The sequence below is a fragment of the Garra rufa genome, chromosome 17 (genome assembly GCF_049309525.1).
Source record: "Garra rufa chromosome 17, GarRuf1.0, whole genome shotgun sequence".
Taxonomy (NCBI): Eukaryota; Metazoa; Chordata; class Actinopteri; order Cypriniformes; family Cyprinidae; genus Garra; species Garra rufa.
In genome coordinates, this window is record NC_133377.1 from 28,754,180 (window position 1) to 28,771,994 (window position 17,815).

Below are 17,815 nucleotides of genomic sequence, written 5' to 3' on the forward strand. Positions count from 1 at the left end.
AAAATTGAGAAAATTACCTTTAAAGTTGTCTAAATTAAGTTCTTAGCAATGCATTTACTATTAACAAATTAGTTTTTATATATTTACGATATGAAATTTACTAAATATCTTCATGGACCATGATCTTTACCTAATTAGGTAAAGCTCATGTTCAATCAAGATGTTCTAATGATTTTTGGCATAAAAGAAAAATACATAATTTTGAGCCATACAATGTATTTTGGCTATTGCTACAAATATACCCATGACATTTTGGTTTTGTGGTCCAGGGACACATATATACACATATATACACTAAAATATTTTTGAGGAGCAATCTAGGCAGTTTTACTATAAATTTAGGGGAAAAAATAGCCTGCATTACAACAAAATTTCCATAAACGTGTTTTAATTGTTTCTGCCACAATTTCTCACTGACAGGTCCATAACTCAGTATCTCCATGTTAAAAAAAATTCAAGGTTCCCTCAAACAACAACAGATTTATGTGTGTTCAACGTTTTACTCATAAGTAACTCAAACTTAATCGCACAACAAAGCCGTTGCAAGCATACGTTACGGTAAGGGGCGCTAAAAGAGCTTTTAGATTGACCTTCTTCTATTTTACGGTGAGTGTTCTGTCCTCGGGTCAATGGCGGAGACTGTCTTGCTTAACAAGTAAATAAATATGTTCATAGAAACGTTCCTGAACAATAATACATTATGTTTATTGTCTGAGGCGTTTGAATGAGATTTGTTACGGCCAGATAAACGCGCCGCGCATTGGCCAAGCTCTCGCTAATTTGCGTTAAGTATGTTTCTTGGTCTAAATCACGGTATAATTTTCATTTTCGGGTGAACTAGCTGTTTAACCCGATACGTGGGCCTGTGTGCGTGGGAGTGAGTGACACCACGTGTAGGGTTACTCATAATGACTCATTCTTTCATCCAAAGAGGTCATTCTCTCCCCTCACCCCATGCATGAACTCACTGTTATCTGAGGTGAGTCACCTGGCAGGCTTGTTTGTGTTCGTAACACAGACAGATACACATCTGTCTTTCTTGAGAACGTATTTTTCGAAAGCAAAAGTAAACTTTAACAGCAAATGCTAAGATCCCAAACAAGGTCTTCAAAAAAATTTAAATAAGAAAAGTAGTTTGAAAACATCTTAACTCAAGTGGAAGTCCAAGTTACTCACTGAGCAATTTAAATTATGGGTTTTATAGCAAAGTTTGAAATATCTTCCTGGAAATAACCAGACAGAACTAAGCTCTCACTTAACAGTCCAGTCCAAACCATCTATAGCATATCTCTGTGAATAAATATGCAAATGATGTTATTGTGCAGCAAGTTTAATTTCCTCTTTGTCAAAAGTAATCGTTCTTACAGCTCCGCCCCCTGCTGTGAAACTTAATTAGTATTTGTACTGCCTGTGCCCACACTGTCACTCAAATTGCACACACTATTATTTATGAAAAAGACTTAAAGCAGAATGTGACTGTATGTGTGTGTGTGTGTGTGTGTGTGTGTGTGTGTGTGTCAAGAAAGAGAGGCTAGCCTGTGAAAAATTCATTCCCTTGTCTGCTCGCTCTAACTAGCCCGCACAGCAGGAATCACGCTTTGATATGTCTCTTATTTGGAAGAAACTAACAATTGCACGTGCAAACACGTCCACGCACAATGCGACAATCCGTTGACAGTGCGCACTTGGACTATTTTAAGCCTCCCTATACAGTGCTGTCTGTCTGTCAGTATGCAGACGTCATGAAGCATCTGTGTATGTGCTCATATGAAGGTTTAGACATAGATGAGGGCAAAGCGAGAGTCTAAGTATATATGTGCGTGTTTTGTGAGTTAGTCTGGTTAGCGCCGAGCATTGATGATGTGCTCTGCGGGGGGTAAGCCGCCTCATAAATCTCTGGATTTTTGCTCTTTCATGGAGGGTCTGCAACAGGAATGATAATGAAACATAAGAGACAGTGTCCCTGTCTATCATGCGCACACATGCGCACACACATACTCAAATATCTACTTTAGACATCTCTTCCAGCAGTCGGTAGAAATGGAGTTGTGGAAGTGGAGGCCAAGGTTGCAAATGCAGAAGGTTTTCCAGTGAAGTTGCGATGTGCAAATACCGCGGTACGCAATAAGCATTTCAATTCAGACATTATGGCCTTGTGTTCTGTTTGGGGTCTCACAAACTTAATTTTAATTTTCTGTGAAACACAAAAGAAGATATTTCGAAGAATGTGTCAGCTGTTGGACTTATTAACATTCATTGCATTGTTTCATGAAATAGAGTAATGATTACAGGTTTGGAACACCATATGATGACATAAATATTTTTCTGTGTGAATTATGCATATAATAGATGGAAAAGAGATTCATCTTAACATTTAATTACTCTCTGTGAGATATGTTACATATGTTTGGTTTCTGAGATCCTATATTTTCATTGCAATCGAAACAGAAACAGCGTAACTGGATACCATTCTCATTTCTAAATGAGATACTTGCTTTTGGTTACTTGCTTTTAGTTCGGACAGATGGTTAAAGGCTTAGTTTACCCCAAAAATTAAAATTCTGTTATTAATTACTCAAGCTCATGTTGTTTCAAACCCGTAAGACCTTTGTTGATCTTCGGAACACAAATTATGTTATTTAAATTCCGAGAGCTTTCTGACCTTGCATAGACAGCAATGCAACTACAACATTCAAGGCCCAGAAAGGTAAGGACATTGTTGAAATAGTCCATGTCACATCAGTGGTTCAACCATAATTGCAATAATAATATTTGTCTGATGGCTTCTGATTACGTCAGAGGAACTTATAATCATTTAATGGGAAAATAAGGTTAATTTTTTTAAACTGTTGGATTATTACCATAAATTGGAAATCATCATCGGGTTTCTGAGACCGCAAACATAAGCACACAATCTCAATAGATTATGTGGGTTAGGATAATCTGAATTTAAATTTACAAGTAAACATCTGTCTGTTAAGCATTCATATTCTGGCTTATTTGCTTTATGATGATGATACAGTGTGATTTGGTTTATTTTAATTAAATATTCCTCTGGTTAGATTCTATTCTGCTGCCTGTCAGGCTGCTTTCATGGTAGCATTAAAAATTATTTGTATCCATACTAACAGTATGTGGAGAGCGATTAATTCTACACTCTAAAAACATGCTGGGTTAAAAACAATCCACCTTGGGTTATTTGGCAACCCAGCTGTGGGTAAACATTGGACAAAACACATGCTGGGTTATTTTGACCCAGCTGGTTGGGTTAAATGTTTTTAAGAATTATAGAACAGAATTATAGAGGCAACAACAATAATCAAAAGATGAACATTTATTATTAAGTAAGAACACCCATGGACGAAAAGACTAATTTAATTTATTTGGGTGAATAAAGCATACAATATTGCATACATTTAAACTTGTTTAACATGACCTCAGACTGCCGCCTTGCATTTCACTGATTTCATTGAAACATGCTGTGATTGACTCCATAACCTGCTAATAAACAAACACTGAGATTAGAGAACATATTTTAACATCAAATTAAATGAAATTCAGTATTATAGCAAATAAAATCAGTTTATGTCATGCAAGACAAAAGGTGATTCCATCATGCGAAATGGCTGCTGCTGACTTAGCTGACTGACATCTCGTCCTTGTGAAATAATATCATTTACAGCACTATTTATAAATGAAATAAGATGTATACAAACCTTTATTTTACTTAGGAAGTGCACCAAATCAGCAGCGTGGAGAACCGCTCTCTCCTGCAGAGGATGCAAAAAGCTCTGACTGTAACTCTGGGTTATTTCATCGGAGACAGGCTCAACCCAAGCAGTTGGGTAGAAAAACCCAGTAATAATAATGACCCAGCAGCATAGTTACAGAAAAACTACCCAGCATTTGGTTAAAAAATAATAATAACCCAGCATTTTTTAGTGCATAAAAAGTAGCCAGCACCAGGTTAAACATAAAAACAACCCAGTAAAATAGCCTAGCAGACTGAACCCAGCATTTGGGTTTAAAAAAATAACCCAGCATTAAAAAAAATTAATAAGCCAATAAAATGATCCAAGAAGCTAAGATGTTGAAAAAAAAAAAAAACATTTCTGAGAGTGCAGAAAAACTACTCAGCACCTGGGTAGAAAATATTAAAAATAAGATGATAAAATTACCCAGCATTTTGGTTAAAAAAACAACCCTGAATTTTTTAGAATGCAGAAAAACTACCCAGCACCTGGGTGAAAATATTAAATAAAATGACCCAACAATCTAAATCCCAGCATTTGGGTGTAAAAAAAAAAAAAATTGTGTACAATAAAAAAAAAAAAAAAAAAAAGACCCAAAAAGCTAAGTAAAAAAAAAATAAAAATAAATAAAATTTAGAGTGCAGAAAAACTACCCAGCACCTGGGTAGAAAATATAAAAACCAACCCAATAAAGTGACCCAACAAGCTGAACCCAGCATTTGGGTAAAAAAAAAGAAAAATAACCCAGCATTTTTAGAGTGCAGAAAAAACTACCCAGCACCTGGCTAAAAATATTAAAAACAACTCAATAAAATGACCCAACAAACTAAACCCAGCATTTGGGTAAAAAAAATAAAAAAATAAATAACCCAACATTTTTAGTGTATATACTTGAAGATAACTACACAGTTCTCTATATCTCTATATAGAAAATTTAAGACACAATCCATAATCCATGGATCCATGTATAACAACAGTAGGTCTTCAATCATTAGCTTAAGCTTTGAAGCTAAAAATCTTTTGTGTTTGAAAGCATATGTGAGGCGTCACTAACGAGAGGCCATTGTTGTTGCATGCTTGTGTTTGTTTCTGTCACAAATAGCCTGTTGCAGTATGTGCGTTTAAAAGCCAAGCATGTTTTGTACCTCATTTCAAGCTATATTGCTCATTCGGTAAAGTTTTGAAAATGACCAACCAGCATGAAATGCTTCTAACCATGCTATTTATGGAAAACAGCCTGTTATGTCTAAACATATGGCATAACAGCAAGCCACGGAACTGTGCTCTGCAGTCTCAGTGCCTCCTATTGAATCCCATTAGTGCATACATATCTGTATTCTAGGCTAATAGATGCATAAATAGAGATCCTTACCATTTTATATTTAAAAATGTAACAGATCAAACAAACAGCTTTGTGGGGTGCAGAAAATATTAGAAAAACAACATGAGAATGTTATTTCTAATAAAATCAAATATTAAACTGAACAATTTTAGAGTTAGTTATGATCTATTACGCATTTTTATTTAATGAATACGGCTGTTGATGCTAATATGGCGTTAAAACAATAAACAAACTTTAAACAATCTTGCTCTACCAATTACTTTTCATGTAACATTGCAATGAATATCATAACAGGCTCCGATAAAGGACAAAACATAGATAAATACAAAGCAAGCAAGACAGAAAATAAAGCCTCAATGACAAAAAAGCAAACAAAAAGGAAGCTGGAGGTGGACAAAGGCAGGAGCGTCTGGCCACAGAGAAAAAGAAAACAAGAGAGACTCTATTGTGAGGAAAGGGTGCGGAGCTTCGCAGAGGTGAGTCAAAGTGACAGCCGAATGAGAGAGTGTCCGTCTGGGGCTATGTGTGCAGGGTAAACCCTTTAGTCCTGCGACCCCGCTCTTCTTTAGCCGAGCGCTGGGACCACAGCATTTCCCTAATCCACCCGCTCTAAAGTGACCGACAGGCTACTCACAAACCTCATAATGCACGGCAGCCTTTAGGCACAGGGTCATTAACATGATATTAGGTTCCAGACACAGACTAGAGAGAGTGTGTGTGTGTGTGTGTGTGTGTGTGTGTTTGTGTTGGTTTAGCTAGTGTGTAAACTGCACTGGTCCTTTCATTGCCCTTTCAGTCTGAAGAGACCGAATGTGACAGTCTGATTCAGTGTAGCTTCACTATTATATTGTATGGTAAAACAGAGCTGGAGCAAGTACGTTTAAATAATACCATATTAGAATATGTGTAGAAGGTTTCTAGCCTTAATAACACACATTTAGTGTTACAATGATGCAAATTAAGCCAACAAACCTCAAAATGCTACATACCATTGTTACAAGCATAATGAGTGTATATATGAGGTAATGTAATTAACGAAGGTGTTTGAATACTTTTGACTCATTTAATTCTATTAATGTAACCAAGTAATGCGTCTTTATCTTTTAGGACAGCTCCAGTGGTATGACCTGGATTTCTTCCTGTAAGTTGGCCTAAATATTTCTAAGGTATTCTGATGTCTTTTTGCTTTTACGTAATATAAAACGAACGCTCCTTATATCATTTTCTGTGCTAAGTGAGTCTGTGTCTGGCTTTCCCAGCTCTAGGCCCATGCTGTGCACAGTTGGGGGGCCTGAAGCTCCACTTATTTAGAGAAAGAAAAGCGAAATCTTCAGTCTTCCAGTCTTCCAGTCTCACTTTCTTCTTACAAAGCCACAGAGGACTCAACACAGCCTTGGTCTGCTTATTAATTTTCTTAAGTTTCTTTTAACATCATTTTATGTCCTTCTGGACCTCGAAAGTCAACCTTGGATCAGGAGATTCCAGTCTGAATTAATCGCCATGCAAAAGTTCCAGCTTTTTCACAGCTATAGCTGGGAATAATATATATTCCTCAGGAGGAGATGAAGATCTGAGGTATGTAAATGTTAGGATTCAGCTATTTAAGTCGCTAAATTTCTATTTACACTCATTATAGACGAATAATGATAAACAGTTTATCACATAATGAGAGGTTTGAGAAGATTCGTCATCATAATTCAATCAATGCGACACCTGAGGTAAAACCGTGCAGCTTTGAGGAGCTGATCGATATTTGGCTCACCTCTCCAGCGGCTTTGTGGTGAAATATCATTTAAAGTCAGCATATGCTCACATTTTCAGATTCTTCTCCGTTGGCTCGCTTTCAAATCCTTGCCATAGCGGAGAGTCTGGGATGTTTGGTTTGGTTGGAAGCCAGTGCTGAAAATGCTATAATAGTCACTGCGGGCCTAGCAGCAACTAAATTTACAACCTATTCAGAACATGTGAATGTGGGTTTGAATACAGGCTAAATTTGTGATTTCAAAAAATAACACACACTTTCCTCAGCTGGATGGGTTGTAAAAAATAAAAACGTGACAAAGAACTGCATCTGCGAGTGCAATATACTCTTTTGAGTCTTTTTAGTATCTCTTAGTGTGTAGTTAGATTTAACACATGCAAGGGCATGAAATGGGCTGTTTACTGCACGTTGCAGTATATCAGCTTAGGATGATTACTAGGCTTTAGTAGATGAGGTGAAAAGTGCAAACTGCTATTAGATGAAAGACAACTTATAATCCCTTGTATCCGTCTAGAAGGAACGCAAGAACACTGGTATTAGACAGATTCACATGAAACACAGGCCTAGACAGGAGCTCTGTGGGTGTTTAACTGAAAATTCTTGCATATCCCTTTTAGTACAATATGACTTAATTCTGTGTAATAATTTGAACAATTAGTACATATCTCATTTCCATCTGGATGTAATTTGCTGCTGTTTAACTGATTTCGCAATCAGAAAATGCAGACAATCAATGTAACGTGTTAATACGTGTTTAATAATACCTTTATCTAGTAGGTTTTCTATTAATATCTCGACTAATTTTAAACTGTTTACATGCTAAATATAAGACGTACAGCAACAGTATAAATATCTTTATAATTTTCTCATTTCTATCAAGTCTATCAACTGTAATCCAGTATGAGATTACCGTTGTCTTTATAAATGTGAATGGATGTTTGAAAATGCAATTAATTTCAGGAAAAATCTTTATTATATATTTAGTGTTTGGAATATACAACAATTTTACATATATACACACAAGTTTTTGAACAGTAAGATTTTTAATGTTTTTAAAGCAGTCACTTCTGCTCACCAAGCCTGCATTCATTTGATCCAAAGTACAGTAAAAACAGTCCGTTTTAAAATATTTGTACTATTTCAAATAACTTTTTTTTATTTGAGTATGTTTTAAAATGTAATTTATTCCTGATTTCAAAGCTAAATTATTCTAATATATTGATTTGCTGCTCGAAAACATTTCTTCTTATTATTATGTTAAAAACAGCTGAGTAGAGTTTTTCTATGACGAATTAAAAGTTCAGAGGAACAGCATTTATCTGAAATAGAAATCTTTTGTAACATTATAAATGTCTTTATCATTGTTTTTGTTTAAAGCATCCTTGCTAAATAAAAGTATTTTTATCAATTTAATCAATTCTAAAATGCTTTGGATCTTTCTATTCATCACAGAATTAAAAAAAAGTGTACTCAACTGTTTAAAATATTATAATAATAAAAAAATAATAATAAATGTTTCTGAACAGCAAATCAGCATATTAGAATGATTTCTGGACTATGTGACACTAAAGACTAGAGTAAAGATGCTGAAAATTTATTTTAAATAGTAAAAATATTTCACAATATTATTTTTTGCTGCGTTTTGGATCAAATAAATGCAGGTTTGGTGAGCAGAAAAGAATGATTTAAAAAGCATTTAAAAGTCTTACTGTTAAAAAAAAAGTTTGACTAGTGTATATATATAAATATAATAAATTAATAATTAATAAATATAAATTATTAATTTACTGATTATTCTAAGACCTAGATATAAAAGACAAAACATGAATATATGTATAGAAGTGTGTGATAATATTTAGAACATTTGATCTTTTAAAAGAATAAACCGCTTTATAGATGTCACAACCCTGTCTGTCATTGGTTTCACCCATTGTCTTCCCCTGCCATTCTGTTGTCATTTGGTTTAGCCCTCGTCACCGTCATCTGTTGCACCTGTCCTTGTAATTATTAGTCATCTGTGTCACCTGTGTTTGATAATGAGTTACCCTTTATAAGTCTGTCTTTGAGTTTAGTCTTTTGTCGGTCTTTAACGTTTCCTGGATGTGTGTGAAAGCCCTCTGTGTTCCTGCCTGTTCCTGCCTTGTTCATCTTGGAGATTTCTATTAAATTTATTGTTGATTGTAAATCTCGTCTATCGTCTCGTCTCGTCCTGCACACCCGCGTGACAGAAAGACCGACCCAAAAAAAAAATTCACGGCGTCTTCCCCTGCGTTTATTTTCCGTTTTTTTTGTATCAGTGTTTAGTTTATTTTTTTTTCCCCCCCGTCATGAACGATCCCGCCGTCCTCATCCTCCTCCTGAAGCAGGGGAACCGCTCTCTCGAGGACCACACCAGAGACTTTATATTCCTCGCCCCGTTTACGCACTACCCGGACAGTTGCCTATGCACGTTCTACCGCGTGGGACTTAATGATAACATCCAGAGGCAGCTGTCCGGGGAGGGTCCTCGAGAGAGCCTCGCCGACTACATCGAGTGGGTGCTGGTGTCCAGCAGAGCTTCGTTGACCACGAAGGATGACACCAGCCCCACTCCAGACCCAGAACCCAGCCCAACATCACCCCGACAAGCGGAGCTGCAGCCCGAGCCCACCGACGATGGAGAGCCCGAGCCGAGAGCGACAGAGCCAGAGCCGGACCCATCGGACCAGGTGCGAGAGCCGACTGCTACATCCGCGACGGTGGAGTACGACGTGGAGCAAGAGAGGGCTACAGAGAGCCCTGCCCACTGCACCACCACTGGGGGTGAGAATGAGCAACACTCTGGGGACTTAATAGACTTTTCCACAGAACCACTGACCTGCCTGAACTTCCCACCCACCCGCCCTCTTCTGCCTATGCCTGAGTCTCCGCTGGTCCCGTCCAGCCATCCTGAGTCTCCGCTGGTCCCGTCCAGCCATCCTGAATCTCCGCTGGTTCCGTCCAGTCGTCCAGAGTCATCGCTGATTTCGCCCAGCCTTCCAGAATCTCCGCTATCACCTGTCAGTCCCCCTGCTCACCCTCAGTCATCCACCTGTGCAGTGGGCTCGCCGCGGGACTGCCAGCTTCCATCGGCGTCTCGGCTGGAGGATTCCTCAGCTCCGCCTCCAGCCTCCGAGTCCTGGACTCCGCCTCGGCCCTTCGACCCCGCGGTTCCACCACGGCTCTCGACGCCCTCCTCTCCACCGTCGCCCGTCGATCCACCAGCTCCACCGGGCTCCATCGTCTTTCCGGCTCCGCCCTGGTCAGTCGTCACCCCATCGGCTCCTCAGGACTCTGCTCCTCCGGCTGTGCCTCGTCGCGCCGTCCCACCGGCTCCTTGGGACTCCTCCTTCCTGCGGGCACAGCCTCCATCCTCTGTCGCTCCGGCTCCGCCGCGGATCTCCGGGACTCCGCCTCCGCCTCGGGCGCCAGAGCCTGTTCCACCTTGGCCCTCCGGATCCTCGGCGTCACCCCGGATCATCGGCTCTCCGTCTCCGCCTCGGGCTCCTCCGCCATCTGCTCCGCCTCTGTCGGTCGGCCCCATGGAGTCGGCACGCCTTCCTCCACCATGGTTCCTCCCTCCGTCGGCTCCACAGTGGGCCGTCATCATGGCTGTGGTCTGGGTCAGTTCCTCCTGCTTCAGGTCCCTCCTGTTTCCTCCCTGGCTCCTCCCACCTTCGTCGCCCCCCTGGACTCTCAGGACTTTGTTTGTTGTCCCCCTCCAGGGGTACCGTCCTCCGCCCAAGCCTCCTCCCTTATGTACTCTGTTTTTCCGCCCCTCTCGTTTTTTCCACGGCGCGAGGACGCGCCTTTCCGGAGGGGGGCGTGATGTCACAACCCTGTCTGTCATTGGTTTCACCCATTGTCTTCCCCTGCCATTCTGTTGTCATTTGGTTTAGCCCTCGTCACCGTCATCTGTTGCACCTGTCCTTGTAATTATTAGTCATCTGTGTCACCTGTGTTTGATAATGAGTTACCCTTTATAAGTCTGTCTTTGAGTTTAGTCTTTTGTCGGTCTTTAACGTTTCCTGGATGTGTGTGAAAGCCCTCTGTGTTCCTGCCTGTTCCTGCCTTGTTCATCTTGGAGATTTCTATTAAATTTATTGTTGATTGTAAATCTCGTCTATCGTCTCGTCTCGTCCTGCACACCCGCGTGACAATAACGTTTCTCTTTAAAACATCTTTATTTCTCTCTTGAAGTCTTCCATTTCTATGCAACTGCAATAATTTTCATGTTCATACATTTCATGTCCCCCCCATTTAAAACATCAAACATAGCAAGGGAATGATTTCAAAAAAGACCGTAGTAAAAATAATTTGCCATTATATAATTTAGTCAATTACATTGCTGCATATGAAAACAGACAGCATAATACTGGGAGTCTACGTGATTTTACAATAATAAAATACCACGTCTTTGATCTCTCTCGCTTTGGATTTTTCTCAGTTGTGAATGTCTAAACTGAAGGCACAAGGTGTACTATGCCTACAGCTCTGAATCAAGCAAACAAATGTTGTAGCCAATCAGAAGCTGTTGTTTTGTGTTTAGGTATTTTACTAGCCAATCAGAGATGCGAAGGGGTAACTGAAACTGTGCTGGCTTGAAAGAGGTGCAATTTGAAATACAATTATGAGCAGAATAATTAAAATAATTTCGTTTGTTTTGTACCACAAGTTACGCAACCCTTTTGAAACATACAATTTAAGATTAATCAACGAAAACCACAGCTTTAACTGAATAATATCAGACCTATTTACTCTAAAAATAAAGGCCTGCTGTAGGGTGAACTATCCTCCGAATTGATTCACATTGCTTTTCCCCTGTACATTTTCTCTCTGAACTGAACTGAGCATCAACTGTTTGTCAATCTATAAAGTCAGGCAGCAAAATGGAATTTATGTCTCCTTTGATATAAAATGAGGCCTTCATCTCAAAGGCTGTTGTGTCCAAGGGCATCTTGAAATGATGGGCTATATAGGGTATTCTTGTATGGTATAATATAATCCAAAAAGGCCCAGACATAAATTTTCACTTATTTTCCGCCCCTTTTTTTTTCCTGTCAAGGTTGACGCTAGATGAAGGTCATCATTCCAGCAGCGGCTAAGAAAGCTTGTGTGTACATTGAAGATACATGTATATTGGGTGTCTTACGGACATGTCTTGATGCCAAGGTTGTGCTCACAGCATATATAAGTGTGTGAGTAAGGAATGTGTGTGTGATTAGTTCTTAGCTTCACCCCCTGCTGTCTTTAATCAATACTTACATTAAACAAAGGTAGATCATTTGCCATATAATCTGTTTAGCATTCCATGCAAGCTCATGATGAGTGTATGATATCTAAAATAAGCCTTCACATTAATGGTAAATGTGTGTGCATGTGTGTATCCTACTTATTTGCTATATATGTAACCCTGGAACACAAAACCAGTCTTAAGTAGCACGGGTATATTTGTAGCAATAGACAACAATACACTGTATGACTCAAAATTAGCTATTTTTCTTTCATGACAAAAATCATTAACATATTAAGTAAAGATCATGTTCCATGAAGAAAATTTCCTACTATAAATACATAAAAACTTCATTTTTGATTACTGATGTACATTGCTAAAAACTTCATTTGGACAACTTTAAAGGTGATTTTCTCAATATTTAGATTTTTTGCACCCTCAGATTTCAGATTTTCAAATAGTTGTATAAATATGTACAAATATTGTCCTATCCTAACAAACCTTACATCAATGAAAGCTTATTTATTCAACTTTCAGATTATGTATAAATCTACATTTAAAAAAAAAAAGTACCCTTATGACTGGTTTTGTGGTCCAGGGTCACAATATATATATATATATATATATATATATATATATAAATTGATATAAAATAGTAGGCTATAAATATTAATTCAAGGGAATTAAGTTCAAATTTTGGAGTTGGCAAGTTTTTTTTAAGATCGCTTTTGAAAGAAGCCTCTTACGCTAGTCAAGGCTGCATTTATTTGATCAAAAATACAGTAAAACAATAATATTGTGAGATAGAAACATTTCCTATTATCAATGCTGAAAACAGTTGTGCTGCTTCATATTTTGTGGAAACCATGATACACTGCCGTTCAAAATTTTGCCATAGAATAACTTTTTTTGTCTAAATGGTTCCATAAAGAACCTTGAACATCTGAAGAACCTTTCTGTTTCACAAAAAGTTCTCTGTGGCAAAAGAGGGTTCTTTAGATTATACAAAGGTGACTGACCATTAACTAAATGGTTCTTTGTGGAACCAAAAAAGGTTCTTCTATGGCATCGCTGTGAAGAACCTTTAAAGCACCTTTATTTTTTGGAGTGTGTAAGATAAAAAATAAAAACGAAAAAAGAAATTATGCTTTTATAAAGCAAGGATACATTAAATTTAAAAAGTGACAGTAAAGATATTTATAATGTTTATAATTAGATGTTTATGATAATTAAACATATTTATGATAGTCATAATGTTTATAAACGTATAATCTTTAAATTTTAAAATGAATGCTGTACTTTAATCCTGAAAAAATGTCACATTTCCAGAAAAATAAGTGCCACCTATTTTAATATTAATAATAAGAGATGTGTTTGAGCAGGAAATCAGCATATTAAAATGATTTCTAAAGGATCATGTGACACTGAAGACTGGCTGCTGATAATTTAGCTTTGCCTTCACAGGAATACATTTTAAAATATATTAAGATAGAAAATGGTTATTTTAGTTTATAAGAATATTGTTACCAATATTATTATAATTTAAAATAACCATTTTTTATTTTAACAAGGACCCCTTTACAATTATGTTCATTAGATAACATTAGTTAACTACTTTCATTAACACGAGCATTTATTCATCTTAATTAATGTTCATTTTAACATATACTATTGCATTATTACAATCAAAAGTTGTGTTTGTTAACATTAGTTAATGCACTGAATTAACATAAACTAACAATGAATGATTATATTTTCATTAACTACCATTAACAAAGATTATATTTTATAAATACTGTAAATGTAGACTGTATAGAACCGTATAGAACCTTATTGTAAAGTGTCACCATCATATTTCACAATATTGCTGTTTTACTGTATTTTTGGTTAAATAAATGCAGCCTTGGTGAGCATGAGACGTCTTTCAAAAAAATCTAATTTCAAGTGATACACCGTATATTTATATTTTATTTACCTCAGCTATGAAAGAAAATACCAAAATTGCATTTGTTCTTTATTACAGTCTATAAATAATGCAAAGTGCAGCATCTGTCACAGGATGATGTCCTATTTTTTGACGCACATATACAAGTGTTATGAAAACCGTCTGTGGCGGTGTGAATGCTGCTGATCAGAGGAAGAACATCTAGTTGTGCTGTATTGAAGCAAAATCCAGCAGCAGGCTTCACTTGTCTTGTATCTTTCTCTGAGATGGAAACACATATGTGACCCTGGACCACAAAACCAGTCATAAGTGTAAATTTGTCGAAATTGAGATTCGTATGTCATCTGAAAGCTGAGTAAATAAGCTTTCCATTGACATATTGTTTGTTAAAATAGGACAATGTTTGTCTGTTTGTTGAGATACAACTATTTGAAAACCTGGAATCTGAGGGTGCAAAAAAATCGAAATATTGAGAAAATCGCCTTTAAAGTTGTCCAAATGAAGTTCTTAGCAGTGCATATTACTAATCAAAAATCAAGTTATTATATATTTATGGTAGAAAATTTACAAAATATCTTCATGGAACATGATCTTTACTTAATATGCTAATGATTTTTGGCATAAAAGAAAAATCGATAATTTTGACCCATACAATGTATTTTTGGCTATTGCTACAAATATACCCGTGCTACTTAAGACTGGTTTTGTGGTCCAGGGTCACATATGCACATTTTAGATCTGATTCTGGATGTGATTATAAGTGGGGATGAGGATAAGGAGGAGGTGAAATGGAGAGAAATTAGCCTGTGGGAAAAAAAATGTATTGCTATGGTTTCAGTGATATAGCTTTCACAATGCGTGTGCACATTCACTCTCTCTCACTCACACATGCATACGATCTATTCCAGGAAATTAATTTATTTTTAGTGCCACTGGTATGCTTTTAATTACCAGCATAGATGTTTATGACTTATTGTAGAGAAAATAAAGGAGCCAAATGTGTCATTTCATAACCAGATTGACACTGGGTGAAAGATATTTCATAAAACCACAGGGTGTGACGATACAGCTTACTGTAAATTGCATAAAGCCAACATTATGCGTCATTTATAACTATTTGCAACACAAAGTGTGTCAGATATTTGAATCAATATCTGGCTACTTGGTGGTGTTTGTTGTCCAAAATGTGTCCCCCACATTTTTATTTATATTCTTTTGAAGTTTTAACGACACTACAAATTCTCCTATAAATGGGTTTTAGTGCTGTATATATATAAAAAAAAAATGGTGCCATTTACAATTTTTTTGTTTGTTTGTTGGTTTTGACTAGTAACAGAAAGGAGCAGAAATAGTTTCATTTCTGTAATGGTCAAAGATGTTTGTCATAGTTTCTATGTAAATGTGAGCTACGCCTACGTCTTTGACAATGTCTTTTATTGCTATTTTTTCAGCATCCTGTGCATAAGTGCTGTATTTTTAGAATGCAATGTCAAATTAAAAGATCAGCTTATTTAAAAAAAAAAATAATAAAAAAACAAAAGAAAATAATAATTAAAAAAAATAATAATCAATGTTTTTATACAGCAAGGGTGCATTAAATTGACCAAATGTGACCCTGGACCACAAAACCAATCTGAAGTAGCACAGCTATATTTGTAGCAATAGCCAAAAAGTAACAGTCAAAATTATCGATTTTTCTTTTATGCCAAAAATCATTAGGATATTAAGTAAAGATCATGTTCCATGAAGATATTTTGTAAATTTTCTAGCTTAAATATATCCAAAATTTATTTTCAATTAGTAATATGCATTGCTAAGAACTTCATTTGGACAACTATAAAGGCGATTTTCTCAATATTTAGATTTTTTTGCATTCTCTGATTCCATATTTTCAAACAGATGTATCTTGACCAAATATTGTCCTTTCAGATGACATATAAATCTCAATTCCAGAGTCCAGGGTCACAGATGTGACAGGAAAGATATTTATACTGTTTATATAATTAGATACTTATGATAATTAAATATATGTATGATATGTGTGTGTGTAATTTATTCCTGTTATGGCAAAGCGGAATTGTCAAAGCAGAATTACTCCAGTTTTTAGTGTCTATATAATATATAATTCATGCTTTCAAATCAATACTGTACTTTAATCCTGAAAAAAAGGTATCACCATATCCAGAAAAATAACTACCACAAATTTTAATATTGATAAGACATACAAGCTTTTTGATCAGCAAATCAGAATATTAAAATAATTTCTGAATGATTATGTGACACTAAAAACTAGAGTAATGCCTGCTGACAATTCTACGTTGCCCCAACAAGACTAAATTACATTTTAAATATATTAAAATAGAAAATAGTTATTTTAGTTTCTAATAATATTTTACAAAATTGCTTTGACTGTCATTTTTTCTCTCTATTTTTTCAGCATCTTGCACTTGAGCGCTCTATTTTTAAGACACCGTGTCAAATTAAAATACGGTCAGCTTTTAAAAGCGCATTTGGAGACCTTTTCCATTCTTAAATATTGTGGCTTTGCAGTTGAATACTTTTGCAGCAAAAAAGTTTATTGCTTTTTTTAATGCATTGTGTTTTTATGTAAACATCCACTAGACTTTTTCATTTTCTCGTGCATTAGCGCCACCACGAACACGTATCAAAATTCTGCTTCACTTCGTATTTTTAAATGCAAGAACACGTTTAGCATGAACAGGCCTCAAAAAGGCCTATAATAGATGAATCCAGTGCAGAAAAGAGTGCGCATCTGTTTGTAGGCATGTGTGCAAAATATGGATGGAGAACAAATGATAAACACAATGAAGAGAGAGTGCTAAATAGAAATAATGTAGATATAGGCTTATCCAGACTCCTTATCCAAGCATAATCCCGCATTCTTTTCTGGCCAAACGTCCCGCTGTTCATTTGAAGAGCTGCGATGCCAGCCGAGCCCCCTCACTTCTCATCTCGCACATTACCAAAACGCCAGGGTTGCGTCATTTGCCGAAAAGCACAAAAACTATATCTGAAGCCGTCTTTTCCAAGAAAGAGCATAAAGTTTTTTTTTTTCTTTTGTGCCAAGTCCTTGTACTCCTTTCACGCTGGCCACCAAACCATGCCTAATGGCTCCTGGGGAGAAGAGGCCCAGATTGTGGCGTCTTTTCCCGACAAAAAGAGCTTAGAAAACTAGGCTTAAAATTTCAGGGTGCCACCCCCGCCAACCCACCCCTCCTGGAGCGCGCATATGCCCCTTCTATCCCAGGAGGAAAGAGGGATGAACTCAGAAATGGATGCGAACAGTAAACGTGAGCAGCCACAGTCACTCTCAGATTCTGTTTTTGGGTTATACTGTAAAGCCAATTTAATTAGAAACTTGCTTTTTATATACAGCGCAGGTGAATATCTGGGTTACTAATATGTGAGTCTGACCTATCAGGAGTGGAAGAAGTTACGCTTTATTATGGGTAAGATTTTGCTTGAATACATTTATGCTAATGTTTGCCATTATGAATATATAGTATTCAGGCACATCTTAGTGTTCAAGAGATGTGGAGTATTTTTGGAATGCAGTATCTGATGTAGAAACCAAGATGACAAAATGAACTAGTAAGACTGAGTATATAAGTAGCAATTTGCTTGATTATTCTGAGCTCTTATGCATTTTCTTTATCGCATATTGAATTAATATTTTAAGCTTAGGTTTTGCCTGCATTGTGAACTGATATTAAAACACTGAAATCAGTAGTCAGTGGTCCCT